This window comes from Portunus trituberculatus, chromosome 46 (assembly GCF_017591435.1).
Source record: "Portunus trituberculatus isolate SZX2019 chromosome 46, ASM1759143v1, whole genome shotgun sequence".
Taxonomy (NCBI): Eukaryota; Metazoa; Arthropoda; class Malacostraca; order Decapoda; family Portunidae; genus Portunus; species Portunus trituberculatus.
The window spans coordinates 13273128-13295627 of record NC_059300.1 but is presented as its reverse complement, the minus strand read 5'-3'; the positions used below and the strand labels follow the sequence as shown (position 1 = coordinate 13295627).

Sequence of the window (22500 nt, the reverse complement as noted above, 5' to 3'; positions counted from 1 at the left end):
AGGAAAGTCGTGTGTGTGTGTGTGTGTGTGTGTGTGTGTGTGTGTGTGTGTGTGTGTGTGTGTGTGTGTGTGTGTGTGTGTGTGTGTGTGTGTGTGTGTGTGTGTGTCTGTGTGTGTGTGTAGGTGGGTGAGTGGGTGGGTGGGTGTGTGAGTGTGAATAGGGTAGAAGGGTAAGCCTAGTGATAGCAGGTACAGAAACAAAAACCACTGAGGAGGATGAGAAAGAAAGCAGATTTATGTAGATGCAGAAATTATGACCATTTTTGTAGGAAGTTTTGAAAAATAGTGAGTAAAAAACCACTGCATGAATAGTTAGTAATGGTGGTGGTGGTGATGATGGTAGTAGTGGTGGTGGTGGTTGTGGTGGTGGTGGAAATGGCAGAAATAATGGCAGGGATGATGGTGGCAGTGGTGATGCTGGCAGTATTCATGAAAAAATAAATATAAATGAATAAATAAACAAAAATAGGGATTTATGACATCAAACACTTCCGTATGATATATATATATATATATATATATATATATATATATATATATATATATATATATATATATATATATATATATATATATATATATATATATATATATATATATAAATGTCCACACAATAAAGGCAAACACTGTGTGAAGTGGAGCCTCTGTGTGACGTGTTTAGGTTCAACACAACGCTGTTACTGTTTGGTGATACTGTTTAACACCATCAGTACTGGGACACAATTTTACCATGAATTTTGTATAGGATTAGACCATTGTATTGACACTATAAAGGATTCTATGGAAGTCAGAAGATTAATGTCAAGAATCTTCCCTATTCTAATCTCCCATATTAGTTTCTGAAATAGTATAAAATCACCAAATAGTCACGAGAATTAAAATGGAAACGCGTCATGGTACTCAAGGATTTAAGGTGGTGAACGATTGGAGCCTTTGTTGAATCTTTCTCAGTAGCACGAATGACACGTTGCGCCCTTCATCACTGGACAACGGCTGCCACAAGTAAGGGATTCCTCACCTTTGTCCCTTTACCTGTGTCCCAACTGCACTACCTCACTTACCCTTCATTCAGTACGTACCACACCTCTAACTTTTTTTCTGCCTTCTCAGTACAGATATCGTCAATTACATTCCGACTTCCACATCTTTACGTCTCCACATGCTAACGTTTACTGGCTATGCATACTCAATCCCTCCAGTAGCATGACGTGTTTCCATATTCATTCTGCTTAGTATTTGGTGATTTTATACAGCTTCAGAAACTTAATTGGAGGGGTTAGAATAGTGAAGAGTATAGCCATCAATCTTCAGACCTCCATAGACCCTTCTTAATGTCAATAAAATGGCCTAATCGTACACAAATCTCAGCATATAAATGCGTCCCAGTACTTAACCCCTTGAACACCATGACATATTTCCAAATTCATTCTGCTTACTATTTGGTGATTTTACACAGCTTTAGAAAAATATGTGAGGGGTTAGAATAGTGAAGAGTGTAGCCATTAATCTTCAGACCTCCATAAACCCTTCTTAATGTCAATAAAATAGCCTAATCGTACACAAATCTACAGGCAAAATGCGTCCCAATACTTAAGGGGGTTAAATAGGAATACTGTAGTGAATTGTATAACTTTTTTTTACCGATTCCTGGAGCAAAGGTATCTTCAGGTTATGTAAGACTGGTGCAGAAGGCCGGTGGTTGCCAGAGGGAGAGGAGATGTTCCCTCCAAGACACGGTAGGCTGAGCAAAGTTAGTGGTGGCCAGTGAACATTAGCAGTCGAGTGTCCCAGCGGAGCCACCACAAAGGACCTTATGCGGCAGACTTAGTACAGACAACAATACCAGCGTACGTGTGTATGAGTGTACGTGCGGGCGAGCGTGCATGTATGTGTGAGTATGTGTGTTTTAGTTGTCAAATATTTCCTTAAATTGGCGCTTTTCTCTCCATTTCGTTGTGGTAAGGCGCGCATATAGTTTCTTGAGAGAGAGAGAGAGAGAGAGAGAGAGAGAGAGAGAGAGAGAGAGAGAGAGAGAGAGAGAGAGAGAGAGAGAGAGAGAGAGAGAGAGTGTGTGTGTGTGTGTGTGTGTGTGTGTGTGTGTGTGTGTGTGTGTGTGTGTGTAAAGCTGTGCACCTGTGAATCCCTGGTGTGGTAGTGGTAGTTATTGATCCCTCGTGGTCACCAATACAATTCCTCGTCTATTATTCTGTTTAGTGAATTCCTTTGATGGCTTGAAAATAATTAATGCGCACAACAACATAATCCAAGCACGCCGTATCCATATGTCCTCATTTTTTTACCCCCCGGTCAGAGCAGGGCAGCGCTATACCATCAAATTTATAAAGTTTTACCAGTCTGGCCTTTCTTTTACGAGTTTGGGAAAGTCAGCATTCGGCAACATTCCGCTAAGAAACTAAACACAAGGAAAACTTAAAACTAAAACCAAAACTCAATCTCGAGCGAAGCTTAACAGGAGAAACAGAAAAAAACATCACAACATAACGGACTTTCATCTTTTTCTCTTTACAGTCAGGTTTTGCTCTTCTAGTGGGCGAGATCGACGAATTTCCTTCCGATGAACCCTCCTCACTCTCTTTCTATGCGTCACACAGGCAAGGCTTCTCTGATAAAGTTTACCCAGCAGGGGCGTCAGACATACGAATATCGGTCACGTGTTAACAGCGTCGTGTGGAGGGAGTGAATTACGTTCATCCCCCTCCCATACCTACTCCGGCCCTGCGTCTGGCCTGTCACTGGCACGCGCCAACTCCAGCCCACTTCTTCTTGACGTCCGCTTTTCACTTGCCTCTACGCGCACAGCTATTCTGCCTTCACCTCAATACGCATCAGGTTCAATTTACTCAAGCGTTGCACCTGTACTTGCTACTATACACTGTATCTGCAATTCTAATATACAGTCCAGGTGTATTCATCTCTTCACCACGTGCCCACACCGCCACATGCTACCCTAACACCTATCAGCTTTAGTTCATCTCTTCACTACACCTGCTCGCAAGAAACACATTTTGTATGATTGGAACACACCTCACACATTGACTCCTACACATGCTGCCTGTACGCACCTGTGCACCACAGTGTCACCATTTGATAGGTCCACTACAGCTGGCGTAGCTAAGGAATTTTTTGTGAAGAATGTTGATGACAAGACGAATCACTCGTTGGTGTGGGTGTTCGTGTCATCAGGCGATGGCTGTCCCGTATTCCACACACAAAATCTCCTTTTCTTTCTCTTAACTTACCTCACGTATGAAAAGATAAGTAGGAGGAAGGACTCTTCGAACAAGCTCGCTTCCAAGATGAATAATGAATTTAAATAACGTGCAAGGTGCGTGAAATTACACATGAATAAATTAGTTTCTCAGTTCCAAGTTTGAGAGAAAAAAAAAGGCAAATGCAACTGGAGACATACAAACACACTCGCGCACACTCTTGGTGCCAAAAATACACCTCGGCCAGGTAAACATACGCCTTTTTTTTGTGTGTGTGAGAGTATGCGTGTAGGTTTGCATTTGTGTGGGTGCGTGTGAGCGTGGAGAGGCGGAGGGCCGAGGCTCAAGATGAAGTGCACCAAGGAGGAAAGCGCTGTGTAAGAAATTTGTTGTGTGAGGAATGAAAGCACCCGAAGAAAGAGTAAACATGCATGAAGACAGATAATAACAGGATAGCATGTTGACAAACTCGGCGTGTTGCACGAATACAGCAATTATGTCTTGACTCCGCATGTTACAACCAGAGTCCCTACCTCTTGTTCTCTTTCCTCTTCTTGTGGGGGCTGGCCTTGGGGCGGTTCTGGGTCAGCCCCCATTCCTTCTGATAGTGGCGAGAAATGTTGGAGTTTGACGCAAAAGGAGCCGCTTAGCCTTCGTCAGGAGAGAAGGCAGCGGCCGTGACGTGCTCACGTAGGCGGGGATACACACATGGACGGGGACACCACAGTGGTATAGGGGGAGGGATGCCGGGCATGGATGAAGGGACTACCGGGGACCACAGCAGGACATGATCAAGGCGAGGGGCAGTGGTTGGGCGCGATGAATGATAACGTCACAATGGGATGCCTGCGAGACAGCCCGCTCATCCCGGGCACATGGCACCGCCCATGGAGTCACACGAGGTCGCTGCTGAGCCATCGCCTTTCCTCACATCTTCCATACACCTTACTACTCCACACACTTCCTCTCACCTCTCACTCCACCTTCCCTACTGCACTACCTCCGTACCGCCGAGACTCCTTCAGTGGCATGTTACACCTTCGCCAGCGCCGCCGCCACCATCACTACTCTCACCACTCGCGTGTCACTCGTCCCACAACTACCGGGCCACAGCTCGATACTATTGTATTTTCCCGTCTAGAATTTGGTACACAAGTTTCAGTTGCAAGTCGCTTCACCATTTAATAATCCTGTGTAGTGAGGGCCAGTCTGGGAGGGGAGGGAGGGGGCCGCATCCTCGTGGCACGCCCTCAGGAGCATGCCCTGTGGAACCCTGCCTGCAGCCTGCCCTCGCGTGTACTGACGGCGTGGTGGTGCTGATGGTGGCGTTGGTCATCCATGAAGGAGGAGGAAGAGGAGGAGGATGGGGGAGGAGGTGGAGGAAGAGGAGGAGAGGAGGCGATGGTGGGTGTGGCCAGGTACATCCGGGGCTGAGCAGGGGGCGGGGCCTGGCTCAGCTCGACCTCACCCTTTGATAGCTATCACGTTCACCGGGTGACGCCCTCTCACTGGCTGGCATTCACGCCCAAACGCGTCTACCTTGCTGGCAAAGTGTTGCTATTGTAGTGGACGAATGCCGACTGGAAGGACGTGCGTGCCGCGATAACTACTTAGGAGCATTGTAGGTGTGCCAGGAGAGAGCGGTGGCCAGTCAGTCACTGCGCAAAACACTGAGTGAATATCAGGTTGCAGGCCGTGGGTCAACACGCGGTCCTGGTGTTGTGGTTCGTCCGCAACCTTTTTTCCTCCAACACCCACGCCTGCACACGCTTCTTGACACTGCACTTCACGGAGGAAGGTGAAGGCCGGGGTGGCTGTAATGTGAGAGAGTGCTGAAACCCTACCTATCTAATCAATCTCTCTCTCTCTTTCTCTTTCTCTCTGAATAAAGACAGGTGGATAGATAAGTATATATAAGTTATGTGAAACGATATACCTTGGCCGTGTATCATTCATGGAAACCCTATAACATCTAGATATGAAATCGTTCTCGCGTCAAAATTCCCATCACGAAGACACGCAAGGCACAGCACGCCTCCTGAGAGAGAGAGAGAGAGAGAGAGAGAGAGAGAGAGAGAGAGAGAGAGAGAGAGAGAGAGCGCAGTGTAGAGATAATGACCACACTGCGAAAAAAGATAAATTATTCATCACAGTGGGAGCAGGAGGAACTCAGCTGATCCGTTCACCACACACAGCGGGAGGCGTGCGGTGTGGTGTTTCTCGTCCAAGAGCAGCGCACACAAAGCCACCACCTGGAAACTGATCTTGCGGGACACACAGCAAAAAGAAACGTAGAGAAACACGAAGCATCAAAACATTTTTCATAGAGCTGTAGAGCTGCATTCTAGCTTGGAGGAGGAAGGGGGGAGGGGAGAAGAGAGGGGAAGAGGACGGAGGAGGAGGAGAAGGAGGAGGAGGAGGAGGAGATAAGAAAAAAAAACAATGAAAAGAAGAAAACGAGAGATGCAGAGAAACACAAAGAGAAAGAATATAAAAGAAGTGAGCGAGCAGGAGAAAGAGGAGGAGGAAGAGGAGGAAGAGTAGGAGGAAGAAAGGGAGGAGGAGGAGGAGGAGGAGGAGGAGGAGGAGGAGGAGGAGGAAAGGAGGAGGAGGAGGAGGAGGAGGAGGAGGAGGAGGAGGAGAAGGAGGAGGAGGAGGAGGAGGAGGAGAAGGAGGAGGAGGAGGAAGAGGAGGAAGAGTAGGAGGAAGAAAAGGAGGAGAAGGAGGAGGAGGATGGTGCAGGGCAGGCAGCAGAAAGCCTACTGCCTTCTAACACAATTACTTGCTTGATTAGATTAGTAATTTTTTTGAGATGTTCGCTACTGGTGTGAGGGAGAGACGGGGGCAAGGAGGCGCTTACTCACTCACTCACTCACTCACTCACTCACTCTCATACTCACTCACTCACTCACTACTTCTCTCACTCACTCACTCTCTCAATCATTATCTCACTCGCTCACTCACTCACTCACTACTTCACTACCTTATTTCCTTATTCACTACCTCACTCACTAACTCACTCACACATTCTCACTCACTCACACATACTCACTCACTCACTCACTCACTCATCCAAGCGCTGGCAAGGAACAACTAACACTGTCTCTTAGCATCGCCACATTTGTATATTTATTTCTGCTATCTTCAGCTCATAACTATAAGTGAACATGCTGTTTCCCTTGTCATTGTCAGTTACTATCATTATTGTTATCATTATTATTATTATTATCATTATTATTATTATTATTATTATTATTATTATTATTATTATTATTATCATTATTATTGTTATTATTATTAAATGTAGTAGTAGCAGTAGTAGTAGTAGTAGTACATTACCAAAGTTCAAGTATGTGATGGACAAAAATATGCACTAAACACACCAAATGATTGAATGTGTTAATAAAGAAAGACGAAATAAATAAAGAAACATGAAATTGAAGAAAAAATAAAAGGAAAAAAAAAAAAAAAACTAAAGGGTACAAAAGATTAGAACCACAACAAAAAAGCGCAACAACAAAACATAATAAAAAAGTAAATCAATAAACGATCTGCGTCTGTACATGCATAACACAAAACGGTACGAGAATCCCAGTGAAGCGAGGCCAACACAGTACGCACTCCAGGATTAGCGGAATGCACTTACCAACACAAAGAATCTGTATGCACAAAACCAGGAGGTGGACAAAAGTGGGGAGGAGACAAGATAAACGGTACAAAAATGCCAGTGAAGCGAGCGAGGCCAACACAGTACGCACACCAGGATTAGCGGAATGCACTTACCAACACAAAGAATCTGTATGCACAAAACCAGGAGTTGGACAAAGGTTGGGAGAGGGGGGACAAGGAGCGCCTGTATTCAGAAACACCTTCCCCTCTTACTACGACAATTTTCCAAGGCTACAGAAACAACTAGTCGGATATTTAGTAAAGTTTCTCCTTTTAATAAACTGGAAATCTTGGCAATCTATCACCAGAAAGATTAAAATACCCCTCAAAGACACGAGTATCTTCAACTGGAGTCTTTGGAGAGCAGTGATGGTAAGAGAACAAAGCGTTTCAGAATAGGGACCGAGGACAGACGGAGTGATAGTGTATAAAGAAGTGGCTGGTAAAGACGTATCTAGCCTGGAGTATGAGACAAAGCTGGAAGGATGAAAGAGTTCAGCCGATATATCTTGTTTATGACCATACGAGTCCCCTCTGTGTGTGTGTGTGTGTGTGTGTGTGTGTGTGTGTGTGTGTGTGTGTGTGTGTGTGTGTGTGTGTGTAATTCACCTCGGTCGCCTGCTGGTCACCCAGCCAGTCTTCCCCATTATGGAGCGAGCTCAGAGCTCATAGACCGATCTTCGGGTAGGACTGAGACCACAACACACTCCACACACCGGGAAAGCGAGGCCACAACCCCTCGAGTTACATCCCGTACTTATTTACTGCTAGGTGAACAGGGCCACACATTAAGAGGCTGGCCCATTTGCCTCGCCGCACCGGGACTCGAACCCGGCCCTCTCGATTGTGAGTCGAGAGTGCTAACTACACTACGCGGTGTGTGTGTGTGTGTGTGTGTGTGTGTGTGTGTGTGTGTGTGTGTGTGTGTGTGTGTGTGTGTGTTGAGACAGATCGATTCACGGGCCATAATTCTTGAGGAGTGAGTAGTGTTTGTGCCTTTAGTGGCTTGTGGTGCCGTTCTGTGAAGGTGTGGAGTGTATGTGGTGTGGCTGTGATGTGGTGTGGCTGTTCTGTGACTGTGGCGTGGCTGATCTAAGTGTGATGGGGTAGATAGAGTTTTGTGACTGGATGGGCTGTGTGTGGTGAGGAGAGTGGCGTGCTTTGGGTGGTAGGGCAAGCCAGCTGTTCGAATAACATTCGTGGAAATAAAAGAACGTATCATTTTAACAAGAGCAGCTGTGACACGACCTTTCATTACAACCTACATTCTCCCTCAATCCCATAACCACTTCACTGAAAACACACGAGCTTTCCCGCACCATAACAAGATCAAAATGAGGAAATTGAATGACATGACCACAACCTTGCCTTCACTGCTCCTCTTACTTAGTACTGGAGGCGCTCACGAGAAGGATAATTGTCAAGAGAGAGAGAGAGAGAGAGAGAGAGAGAGAGAGAGAGAGAGAGAGAGAGAGAGAGAGAGAGAGAGAGAGAGAGAGAGAGAGAGAGAGAGAGAGAGAGAGAGAGAGAGAGAGAGAGAGAGAGAGAGAGAGAGAGAGAGAGAGAGAGAGAGAGAGAGAGAGAGAGAGAGAGAGAGAGAGAGAGAGAGAGAGAGAGAGAAAGAGAGAGGAATGAACAAAGAAGAAAAGAGCTGCGGACCGACACTTTGATGGATGTGATGGAAGAATGTGTACGAGAAAACGCAGCCTTTTATTTCACTCTCAGCCTCGTCTACAGGTTGGCACTCACTCACCTCTGACCTTCCCCGCCGCCAGTGCCTCCACTACCACGCGGGGCGACATCATTAAAACCAACAATGACACAGTGACTCATTTTACACACACAGATAAAACTTGTCCAACTGATCTTTGCTGCTGGTGTTGTGCTATGCTGTGCTGTGCTGTGCTGTGTGTGTGTGTGTGTGTGTGTGTGTGTGTGTGTGTGTGTGTGTGTGGTACAAAGGATCGGTCCATTACCCAGCTAACATTGCCTCGTGATGTTACTAGGCTGAGCTGCAAATGCTTGGATGTTCTTTGTTGTCTTTGTTCTCTACTCTTCCCTACAGGCTGCGTTTAGCATCTGGTACTGTTTAGCTGGCTGATCTATACAACGCGTTACTATTCTATTGTTTGTTTTTATTTGGGTGAGTAGATATGTATGTGTGTGTGTGTGTGTGTGTGTGTGTGTGTGTGTGTGTGTGTGTGTGTGTGTGTGTGTGTGTGTGTGTGTGTGTGTGTGTGTGTGTGTGTGTGTGTGTGTGTGTGTGTGTGTGTGTGTGTAGGTAGACAGATGGAGAGATAGGTACATGAATACGTATATAAACACATACCTTGCAGGCGGGAAATAATGTCTCGATACTGGAATAAAGCATGCATTGTGCTCTAAGTGAGTGAACGTACGTGAATACAATACACAGAAAGACTCAATGGAACAATCGCTGCCAGATTTTTTCAGAAGGTGAAGTAGAGCCAATATATTAATTTTGCAGTTAATGTTATACGAAAGCTTCCCTTTGTCGTGGTGGCTGACTGGGCAACGCTTCAATACGTACTGTTCATTTGGGAACTGAGAGAAATCAAATCCAAGAAAGGATCGTAAGAAAATATATGAAAAAAGCGAATTTGTTTGTCAGAGTAGAGCGTAGCGGCGTTGAGGGATATTTTCTTTGGCAGCCCATGTCGTTATGCTATTCCCGCGTCGTCCGACCCTCTGCAGGAAAGGTGAGGCAGGATCACCCCGGACCAACATTACGATTCGCTGTGCAAAGGATATGTAACTTAAAGTTCAAAAACTTCACTTCAAAAAACAAATTTGAATTTCACGTGTACTATTTTTCAATATTTTCCTAAGATAGATTAAAAAACAGTAGGGAAACAGAATAGACTACACATTTTTTGCTGCCTCATTGGCCAGCAACATGAAATATAAATCATAATTACAACCCAGAATTTTGGTGTTCGAATTCCGGACGAGATGAAGACAATTTAGACTCATTTTGTTCCCCGCTGAGGCTCTCCCCGCCAACCAGAGAATGAATAACTGTCGAACACTTTATAACCTTCTCTGCTTACAAACAAAAGCTCACTGCTGCGATTATTCTAAAGGGAATATTTTATCTTCTATTTAGCTAATGTTTCAGCCAAGTCTTCAGCCATGTTGATGACAGCATGTTGTGATCTTAGCTGTACTCATGTACCCGGCTGTCAGTCCGTGAACTGCGTTTGCTTAGAACTCAACACTTTTAAAGGCGTTCTGATAAACATATCTGTCAGCTGTTGTCCACACCAACATGGCTGAACACTTGGTTAAAAGGTTAGTCAAATACAAGGAGGAAATTGAACCTTTAAAGTGTCTGCAGCATTCCATCTGTTCTCTGTAAACAAAGAGTGGATCGCTTAGTACAACATGAGAGTGAGGGACACGGCACAGCACCCTCGCCAAGACATACCAGCGAGGCATCACCTACAGAGGGAGGAAAGCTTTTGTAATGCACCGGACTCTAACACTCATGAAAAAAACAATACTAATGAACGATAAAAAAGAACAATAACAATTACTTCCATATTGGAGAGAAAAAAATATATCTGCAAGCGAGATATATTTTTTTCCACGAGATTAATCACTGTACATCTTCGTCCAGGCCCAGAAAAATCATGCACGGCTATTATAACGTCCGTGGCCTATCAATTATAATGAAATGGAGTTATGCTGCCCTTGTTACCAGGCTTTCCAGTGTGGCAATATTTTACCAAAGCTTTGTGTGCGCATAAAACTCTAACTCGCAGCAAAGTCAGCGGGGTATAGAATTAGTTAAAATATTCTATAACTGATACACGCAGGAAGGAGTGAGGCAATACACACAAAAGAGAGAGCCAGGAGTGAGAGGGGAACAAGGGATGTATCTGATGGCACTAGGGATTATTTCGTCCAGGCACCGCAGCCTCTTCACTCCTTTGGGCCTCCAACTGACCACCTGAGAGTCCATGGCGAGGAGTGGTTAACAGGAGAGCAGGACGAGAAGAAAGCAAATGTACAGGGGATGAGAGAGAGAGAGAGAGAGAGAGAGAGAGAGAGAGAGAGAGAGAGAGAGAGAGAGAGAGAGAGAGAGAGAGAGAGAGAGAGAGAGAGAGAGAGAGAGAGAGAGAGAGAGAGAGAGAGAGAGAGAGAGAGAGAGAGAGAGAGAGAGAGAGAGAGAGAGAGAGAGAGAGAGAGAGAGAGAGAGAGAGAGAGAGAGAGAGAGAGAGAGAGAGAGAGAGAGAGAGAGAGAGAGAGAGAGAGAGAGAGAGAGAGAGAGAGAGAGAGAGAGAGAGAGAGAGAGAGAGAGAGAGAGAGAGAGAGAGAGAGAGAGAGAGAGAGAGAGAGAGAGAGAGAGAGAGAGAACAATATTAACTGGAAGAAGAAAATTTATTTGTAATGCATGCACACGCAAGGGACCTCGGACATCTTTATATATTTTCAATCAGTTTAGAATATGAAAATAAGATCCAGCACTTCTCGGTGTGGAGTACAAACACACGTTGTAAATAATGGGCAAAGAGAATGGGTACCTTATGTTCATGGAAAGTTTCAAGACTCAACAACATATAAATTTTCAAAGTATTTCATGTGGGAATCAGTCACGTTGAGGAACAATCGCAAATGTCAGCTACAAGTTTTGCTCTCCCAGTTGTTTACTGAAGAGATCGATTAGTGTTTATCATTGATTCGTTAGTTAAAATGGATTATGGATACAAATGGAGTAGTTACAAGAGATTTAACCAAATTAACTGATTAAGATCCGTAGATGACTGTCGTGAATGCAATAAGTCTGAGCCACCCAACGATATAAACAAGGAGAGCCTGAGTGGTGTTCTGTGCCAAGACGGCCCCCTTGAAAACACACGAAGGCTGAACGTGGCGTTGCTGACGTCATGGCTGGCTGGCGTGGTGACATCAGCAGGGCAAACCTCATAGAGCACGAGGCCAGAGACACCCTGATTACGTCACAACGTCACGTACAATGATGACGTCACATGTTCCATGATGAAGCCTTGTTGTTTGTTTAAGAGACACACCCAGGCCGCCACCAGCACGCTGCGTAGTGTGGCTCGCTGTGCTGGCGTTGCGTTCTTTACTTTTGTGTTGTTTTATTGAACACTCTTCCCCTGTGTACTGCACCTGCATATTTCAATGTCATTGAGAGATATGATTTATGTGCCGCTTTACTTATTAAGTCATGTGGTTCTATTCTTTGAAGGAGCAACTTTACCGTGCTTATGATTCAATAATTGAATGCAACACAGAGACAATGTATATCTCAACTTTGTGACAGTATCTTGAAATATAATTCATAATGTAATGTATTTCCAAAATGGAAAAAAAACTAAGTAAATCGATTTAACTTATTAACACTAGGTTAATAATTCACAATGTAGTTTACAACATTTTCTACTGTTTTTCGTATTTCTGTGAAAAATACGGTAATTATTATTTAGAAATTGGTGGCATCGACAATGATTTATTCATGTCGATGTGTCGTGCGAAAAGGATATACGCCAAGAATAGTGACAATAATTGTGTGTGTGTGTGTGTGTGTGTGTGTGTGTGTGTGTGTGTGTGTGTTGCCTACCTGCCAATCTGCCTGCCTCCCTGTCTGTGTAATTATATTAACTACGATGTCTGGAGAGCAACAAAGACACTATACGGCCCAAAATAAACATTAATAATACTTTAAAAATCGCATCACCCTTAAAATGAAAATTAGAGAACACAAAGGTTGCATTGAGGAGGACGGCGAGTATTTGTACCTTTCTTGTTTTCCTGAGCATGTCCACACTAAGGAAAGAATTCACCTTCAAACAAAGACATATATCCTTACTCCCTCCTCCTTCGTCATCATCTATCACAGTCACAACAACCTTTATTTTATTTTTTATCGATAAAAACTTCGATTCAGAAAGTGTTTCCTACAACTGTCTAAAATACGTGCTTGCCTTACAATTAATAGCAACGTTCCTTCACTGCTGCCTCTTTGAAAACTCATGAGATTTTTCCCATTAAGAAAGCCTCTTTGCTTCTCTGCTCTTGTCTTGATAAAAAAAAAAAATATTACGAATATCAAGAACGAGAACAACAGCAACAACAACGATAACAATAATAACAACAACAAAAACACTAAAAACAAACACACAAATACACACACACACACACACACACACACACACACACACACACACACACACACACACACACACACACACACACACACACACACACACACACATACACACACACACACACACAAATACCGGAAGAAAAATCCACGAGGAGTAAATAAAGGAAAGGTGAAAACAATACAGTATTTTTGTCGCACATTTTTGTCTGGCGGGATCTGTGTGGAGGCGCGTCTCAGCAGCTCGTGGCCTCTTCCAGGAGCGTGTCCCGCCTACCGTCTGTCGCGTCCAAAGTCAACAAACACGCTGGAGCCTCCCTCGGTCTCCGGTAATCAGGAAAAAAGCCCACAGACGCGACTTACAACACGTCGCCATCCTATCCGCCCCTACCTGCATCCTGCGCCAGCCTCCTCCTGGATCTCTCTCTCTCTCTCTCTCTCTCTCTCTCTCTCTCTCTCTCTCTCTCTCTCTCTCTCTCTCTCTCTCTCTCTCTCTCTCTCTCTCTCTCTCTCTCTCTCTCTCTCTCTCTCTCTCTCTCTCTCTCTCTCTCTCTCTCTGCTCACTTTTTCTCGTCGTCAGTTCAGCCTGCCAGAAGTAATTATTATTTCTTTACAAGATTTCATTCTTTTATCAGTAAATAATTGTATTTGTTTGTTTTACATTTTTGATGTAGTGCGGCAAACAAGGGTGTTGCTGCAGCGCCTCAGGTCAAGCAATTTCCTCCCTCACGTCCCTCTCGCCGACAGTCCTTTCGTGTTCCTTTCCAGCAGTGACCTCCCACTACAGCCTTCGAAACATTAATTACACCACTCACCAGTCTCCTGCCTGCCAGACCTCATCTCACACACACCAACACACTTACATTGCATGTTAGTTTAATTTCAAACACTTTCTTGTTAGTTGCTTATCGTACAACAGGCAATTCCAAACTCTCGAGTTCATTGGCCACTATAGGAAGCTGAAGATCACTCACTGAATAAAATTCAGTCATCCTGATTTTATCATGAAAAGATCTAATACATAATATTTAGACTAATCACACTACTGATGATAGACATTACGACCTCAGGGCAAAATATGTCAGTGGCGTTGAGTCATTCCACCGCGCCGTCATCCACCTCACATTGGCCATCGCGACGCACCAGCTTCGTACACTGCCATCCCATGAACACTGACTCCAGCATCATGACGGAAACTGTGACAGGGAAAGGTAAAGAGGAAGCGTATCTGATGCTGTGAGAGGACAGCAACCCATCAACCTTCAAAGGGAATCAGCGCCGCAACACGGAGGTCATAGGTTGCCGGCAACAATTAGAAACTGCCGCCAGTCAGGAATGAACTCGCGACCTATCACTTCAGAGCAAATTTGATTGTTCCATAGTTGAGTTAAAAAAATAAATAGATAAAAAGCAGTTTAATCAATTTCTTTTATGTATTTATATATATATATATATATATATATATATATATATATATATATATATATATATATATATATATATATATAATGTGTTAACTAATTGTATTTCTACTGAAGCCGTCTCCACTTGCACCATCAAAGGGTTGGGCCGGAGAAATGCCATATAATAACAATAACAATAATAATAATAATAATAATAATAATAATATAATAATAATAATAATAATAATAATAATAATAATAATAATAATAATAACAATACTACTACTACTACTACTACTACTACTACTACTAGTACTACTAACAATAATAATAACAATAATACAAACAATAACATCAATTGAACGAGTCGGAAGGCAAAGTGAGTAAAAGTTAACTAAGAGACAAAAGCAAATCCACTGTAATAATCATTGGGCAATATTATAAGCCTTAAAGGAAACCAGGTATCATCGTGTTTGAGTGTGTGCGAGCATTTTGGGTGTGTGAGGGTGTTTGAGTGTGTGAGGGTATGTTTTGGGGGTTTCTGTGTATTTTGAATATTTGGGTGTTTTTGAGTGTGTTCAGGTGTGTTTTGAGTGTGTTTTGAGTGTCCTGGGGTGTGTTTGGTTGTCATCGGCTTAGAGATAACTGTGTATTGCAGAAATAATTGTGTTGTGTTGCGTAGGGAGGTGTGTTGGAGTAAGTGAGGGTGTGCTTTGGGAAATTTGTGTGTATTTTGAGTATTCGGGTGTTTTTGAATGCGTTTGGGTGTGTTTTGAGTGTGTTTTGAGTATATCACCTGCTCTAAGATAACTGTGTACTGCAGAAATAACTGTGTTGTGTTGCGTAGGGAAGTTATCAGCGTTTGTATTTGTTTATTTACATATTAATATCTGGGAAGTGTCAATATTTCCCGCTAACTTAAGATCCCTCTTGTGACTCACGCCGGACAATGCAAGCCGCCGCCACGCTGCCCCCTCTCTCAATCCCTGCCCTCACCTCCTTTGTGCTCTATTATCCTTCCCCATCTCTCTCTCTCTCTCTCTCTCTCTCTCTCTCTCTCTCTCTCTCTCTGTCATGATGTACAAAATCTGATCTATTTTAAAGAATTTATATCATAATCCTACACTTTCTCTTTCTTTAACCCCTTCGGTACCAGGACGCGTTTTCATATTTATTCACCTTAATATTTGGTGATTTTATACAGCTTCAGAAAGACTCTTCCCATTAATCTTTTGACCTCCATAAACGCTTCCTAATCTAAGTAAAATCGTCCAATCATGTCCAAAACTTATGATAAAAATGCATTCCAATACTGAATGGGTTAAAGCAGTATGAGGTTAGTCTGCCGTGAAGCCTCCCCAGTGCTCCCCTCGTTGTGTGAACTCCTTACTGACTCTCCTCTCTTTTCTATGGCATAACCGCAGGGAGGATGTCAAAAGCACTATGTCTCGTGTTAAAAGTGAGGGGGAGACATGGAGTGGTAAGTTATGTTATGTGTGTTATGTTTTCGTTATTACAGACTCTCTCTGGTTAACTTCTCAAATAAATTCTTGACTTCAGCTTTTTCTTCCTTTAGGTATCACGCATTCATAACTATGTACAAAGAAGTTTAAATCTCTTTCAGCAATGTCTATACTCCTCAAGCTTATGCCTTTCAGTACCGTACCGAGTTTTTATTTTTATTCTAGTTATTATTTAGCAATTTTATACGGCTTCAGAAACTTATGTTGGGATTGAAATAGTAAAGGCCATTAATCTTTTGACCTTCATAGACCCTTCCTACAGCAAATTAAAATCGTCAAATCATACCCAAAAATCATGGTAAAAATGCGTCTCAGTAATGAAGGACGTCAAAAAAAAAAACGTCTGGTATAAAATATCAAGACAAAACACACAAACCAGATGACAAAAAGCGTCTCAGTTGTTGGTCATGCATTGTTTCTGTTCCGCAGAATTGTCTCGCGCCACTCAACATGAATAAAGAGTCATTCTGCCGGTATCAATCGAGGAATTAAGGTGAACGCTTCTAGTCAGGGAACAAGAAAGGAGCGGCAGATTATGAGCTCGTTACAAAATCCACGAAACATTAAGTAGACAGTTTGTGGAGGGGGAAGGAAGGATTGGTGCTGCTCTCTCTCTCTCTCTCTCTCTCTCTCTCTCTCTCTCTCTCTCTCTCTCTCTCTCTCTCTCTCTCTCTCTCTCTCTCTCTCTCTCTTATACTACACGGAACACGATGACGAGGGATCCGCGCCCCTTCCTTTCAGCGCTCAGCTATAATTGGTCAAGTAATGAATATTCATACTCGGAAACAAAGAGCAAAAACCCATTAACATCGGTGCCAGACGTAGGAAGATGCGTGACGTGCCGGCAATATCATATCAGGCCCCGTGATACAACGTCTCGTACGGGTATTAATATGTTTACCATTACCATTAATCTCAAACGTTTTGTGGAAGGTCGAAAAATGGCAATCAGTTTCCCATTACGTTTTTAACCATAGTGGAAAAGAAGAAGAGAAAGAAAGAAAGAGAAAGAGAAAGAGAGAGAAAGAGAGAGAGAATGTATAAATATAAATATGCAAAGCGGAACACACATAAAATCCACCTCATGATAATAAAGAGTAATAAAAAAGTCATAACTTGTGCATCATAAAACGGAGGAGTAAACACTTTTTATCTGCACCAAATCAATATCAACTTTGCAATCACTCTGCGCGTCAGCCATTAACTTTTCCAGCTGAGGTAATGAACCCAACTAATCTATCTATCTATCTATCTATCTATCTATCTATCTATCTATCTATCTATCTATCTATCTATCTATCTATCTATATATATATATATATATATATATATATATATATATATATATATATATATATATATATATATATACACACATGTGCCCAGGGGAAGGAGTGGAGGAGCGGAGGAGCGAGGGGAGGATGGCGGGGTGACAAGAGGAGAAAGGGGTGAGGGAAAGAGGGAAGGGGCGAGAGGAGGAGGATGGGGCATGTTACTGGGAGTATCTGTAAGAGAGAGAAAGGAAAAAGAGCGAGAGCAAGAGAGAGAGAGAGAGAGAGAGAGAGAGAGAGAGAGAGAGAGAGAGAGAGAGAGAGAGAGAGAGAGAGAGAGAGAGAGAGAGAGAGAGAGAGAGAGAGAGAGAGAGGAAATCGAGGACAATGACGCAAGGAGGCATATCATGAGCAGAAGGACAAACAATGAAAAACGTCGATCAATAAAGCAAACAGTAGAGGAAACCATTGCATTTGACGACTTGATGAGGAAAACACACTGAATAGAGAGACATCGGCAGTGAGAAGACAAACAGGACGCTGTGAGTATAAAGAATGTGAAGAAAAATAGAAATAGAAAACACGACAAGGAAGGAAGGATGAAGGAGAGGATGATAAGGTACAGAAAGAAAGGAAGGAAGGTCCGAGAATAGCAATGCAAGAAGATAACACTACAATATGAGAAAGCGACGAAGAATTGAGGGAAAGAAAAAGAGAATGACAAGAGAAAGAACAAGAGAACAATAGAGATGACATTTTTTTCTCTATCTATTCACCTCAACGAACAGAAATTAAGAAAAATAATGGAATGGAATATGAAGTAACGGTGAATCCGGAAGAGGACGAGGAGGAAGCGGCCTTTGCATAGTAGAGGCGTCCAGGGAGTAAGGAATACTTAAAGGGCAAGTTAGGTGACGGGAAAATGGAAGAAAATTGCGATAGAGAGAAGGGGGAAAGACAGACACTGGGGCAGCAAGGAGGAAGCACAAGGAAATTAGAAGAGAAAGAAGGTAAAAAGTGACATCTTATGAAAGTAAAAACAGCTTTCAAAAGACGCATCAAGCCGCTGGAGTACAAGAGAACCACGTCATGAACACAGGGTAAGCTGACAATTAACTCATGGTAAGGAAGGAAAACGACTGTGGAAAAGAAAAATAAGAGGGACCGATGAACGAATACAAAATGACAATTGAAGGTGAAAACAAAAAGCAATAGAAATAAACCATGGAAGATCAAACTGAGGAAGACACACACACACACACACACACACACACACACACACACACACACACACACACACACACACACACACACACACACACACACACACACACACACACACACACACACACACACACACACACACAATAGAGTGAGAAAAGTGATGATTAATCCCTTCAGTACTGGCACGCATTTTTACCACGAGTTTTGAGTTTGATTAAATGATGTTATTGACACTAGCAAAGGTTCTATGGGGGTCAAAAGGTTAATGGTCCAGAATCCTCACTATTATATTTCCCACATGAGTTTCTGAAGCTGTATAAAATCGCCAAATAATGACCAGAGTAACGGTAATAGAGGAGTTAAGTAACGCAAGGTGCAAATGTTCAATTAAGTGTATGAATGGAATGGAGGTGAGGGAGATGGGATAGGAAGGGAATGAGGCGCAGAAAAGACACTGAAAGAGTAGAATATCAATGGAATGGAAGACGTATGAATGGCATGGAAAGCGAGGAATGAAGGGAAATGGGATGAGAAGCAGGAAAGACAGACATTGAGAAAGTAGAATATGAATGGAATGGAAGGCGAGGAATGGGACGGAACGAAGATGAGCAGCAGAAAAGACACTAGAGGAATATAGTAAGCGTCGAAAATGAAGGTGTATGAATGGAATGGAGGGCGAGGGATGATATGGAATGAAGATGAGGAGACGGGAGACTGTGCGAATAGAATATGAATAAAATGGATGGCCAGGAATGAATGGGATGGAAATGAGGCGCAAAAAGAACACTGAGAGAGTACAGTATGGATGGAATGGAAGAAGTATGAATGGAACGGAAGGCAAGGGATGGATGAGACAGGGAAGAGTGGAAGGGTGACAGCGCCTACTCTTGATCTCTAGGATTTATACCAATTGGAGTGTATTTTGTGTCTGGGCGCCTCACTATTTTAGGATTGCCGGGGGGAGTTGCCAATAGGTTTATTTTGACGTCACGCACATAAATCTCTCTCTCTCTCTCTCTCTCTCTCTCTCTCTCTCTCTCACACACACACACACACACACACACACACACACACACACACACACACACACAAACACATTTAGTCTTACGTCTTTACAGAGAGAGAGAGAGAGAGAGAGAGAGAGAGAGAGAGAGAGAGAGAGAGAGAGAGAGAGAGAGAGAGAGAGAGAGAGAGAGAGAGAGAGAGAGAGAGAGAGAGAGAGAGAGAGAGAGAGAGAGAGAGAGAGAGAGAGAGAGAGAGAGAGAGAGAGAGAGAGAGAGAGAGAGAGAGAGAGAGAGAGAGAGGTGGGAGGGAGATTAACGAAGGCTCTGTAGTGACTATGTATCATTTAGTTAGCAGCTGTCAACCCTTTCCTTATTGCATATCTTACCACACCTCCCTCCTCCTGCCCCTCCCCTTCCCCCTCCCTCCAGTACACGCACCTTCACACCTTCCCTTCCTGTCCCGCAATTCCTTTTTCAGATCTAATTATTTTCTATTCCCTGTGTTCTCGCTCTCAATCTTTCCTTCTGTTATGCCTTTCCTTCAATAACAATAAGACATTTTCCTTCACTTGTGCCTGCGTCTCTAATCAACACTAATATTCTTTATCCCGTAGCCTTGCTTTCTTCTATACTCTCTTTCCCATGCTCTATTTCTCGTACTTTTCTTCTTTCATGTCTTTCCTTAACAAAGACTAAAGCATTTCTCTTCATCTGTGCCATTATCAACACTGATATTGTTCTTTCTGCATCCTTTCTTTCTTCCACACCCTCTTCCCCATTGTTCTATCTCACATACTTTCCTTGCATCATGCTTTTTCTTCTTAAACACTAGAGCATCTTTCATCGCCTGTGCCTGCATCTCTTATGAACACTAATATACTTCTTCCCGCATCCTTCCTTTCTTCACACACACCAATTCTCATGTTTTATTCCGTTTCGTCTTGATTTTCCTGCTAATTCGCGTTAATAATGCAGTTGATTAGTTAATTCATGTCTTTCATCGATTTCACAGGTAAAATCTGGAATTTTTAGCCTGAATAAAGTATTTCATCCCGCTCTGCTTTTAACTTTTAACGCCTTCAGTACCGGAAAGCAATCTGATCATGAATTGTTGATGTGATTAGACGATTTTTTTTACGTTAAGAAGGTTTTATGGAGGTCGGAAGATTAATGGCTGCAGTCTTCACTATTTTCATCACAAGATAAGTTTTTGAAGCTGTTTTAAAATCAATAAATAGTAAGCAGAATGAATATGAAAACGCGTCATGGTAATGAAGGGGTTAATGACAATGCATGATTAGTTTTAGAATGGAATAGATTAACCTCACAGGAGCAATTCTTTTGTGTAATATTTTGAAAGTTACTTTTTATTTTCACGACCTTCTTCTATACCCCAAAATTGTCTTCAGTATTCCTTCCTGTTCTCTTCCGCAACTTTACTCGTAACCCTTTCACTGGCCAATGTGTATCCCGCGAGCCGTGACCCACCTGGAGCATAACCCTTTTACTTCTCCCAGGCCGCTCATGCCGGGAAGGGCGAGGCGAGGAGAGGCTCAGGTGTGCGTTACTAATTTGCTACGTTATTCCCTTTACCTGATCTCTTTGTATGCCTAACCTGCCGGAATGCTCCCCACTCCTTCCAAAGCACGCTATATCGCAGCTCCCTGCCGTCACACACTCACTCAGGCTCAAGTTACCAGGTCTGTCTTTTAGTCTTTACGGTACATTTTGCTTTTTTTCTGCATATATGATAATAATGTTGCTTCTGGGAATACATGTTTCCTTCGTGCGTCATTGGATGTGTTCAGTGTTGGTGTTCCTCGTTTTCTGTTCCTAGTTGGCTTGGTAATGTCTATTTTCGTCCCTCTTTCTTTTTCTTTCACGCGTCAATATTTTTTTTCAGGAGTATATAATGAGGAGTGCTAAGGATCTGCATCATTATATATAGACATCTCTCTCTCTCTCTCTCTCTCTCTCTCTCTCTCTCTCTCTCTCTCTCTCTCTCTCTCTTAACACGTCACGCACCACTAGCCATAAGAGTAAAGCTGAGACGAGGACACCCTTAGATATTTCCAGTACCATCAAAATTCAACACATGCCCGGAACTCGTGTCCACCAAGTAAGTGACGACGCAAGTTAAGACAAATTTGGGCCAATTTCGCGAGGAGCTAAGAGTGTAGATTCAATGGGAACTCCACCAGAACTGTCCCAATCACCGATACTTAACGGGAGGATTCTTGCCGGGAGCTTCCGTGACTTACATTCCGACAAGGATGTGGAAGGTGGATGAAAAGATTAAGTAACAACTGTCTGCTTGTGTTGAATGGCTGTTAAACTTTATAGTAGATATATAAGAAACAAAACAGTTATTCTCTCTCTCTCTCTCTCTCTCTCTCTGGAACAAAGGTGGCAGGGCAAGTAGCTGTGGAGGGTGTGGTAGCCCTTACTTACTCATCTCCCCAACACCTTACCTTCCCATTTATCTCTTCACCTGTGGAACTTAAGTGAACAAAGCATAGTTACTGAATGTTTAGCGTGTCATTACCAGGGAACTGTTTGCCTCTGTTACACATCTACGCATATATAAAGAAAGTCAAGTAAAGGGCATTAATTTCAGTAAGGAGTGGTTTGTAAGAAAAAAAATAAAGGGTAAGTATAAAGGATGAATGTTCGTGGATCGTGTGGAGAAAAGACACACGCACGGAGATGTAGGTCGGTACGGCACGCATATACGCACACACGCACGCCACGGATGATAATAAAACTTCATTCAAGGCACAAAAAACACATTCTCCTCCAGCTGTGTGTGTGTGTGTGTGTGTGTGTGTGTGTGTGTGTGTGTGTGTGTGTGTGTGTGTGTGTGTGTGTGTGTGTGTGTGTGTGTGTGTGTGTGTGTGTGTGTGTGTGTGTGTGTGTGTGTGTGTGTGTGTGTGTGTGTGTGCGTGTGTGCAAGGCGACAGCAAAACACGTGGTGCCGGAATGACGGGAAGACACGAGCCACTCACGGGCGGAACAGAAAAATGAG

General features: G+C 43.2%; 1 protein-coding gene across 3 annotated transcripts in view; it reads right to left on the bottom strand.

The window, feature by feature from the left end:
- Positions 1–22500, bottom strand: part of LOC123520337 (potassium voltage-gated channel protein Shaker-like) — a 624445-nt gene that overhangs the window by 321131 nt on the left and 280814 nt on the right. The gene's annotated exons all lie outside the window — the stretch shown is intronic.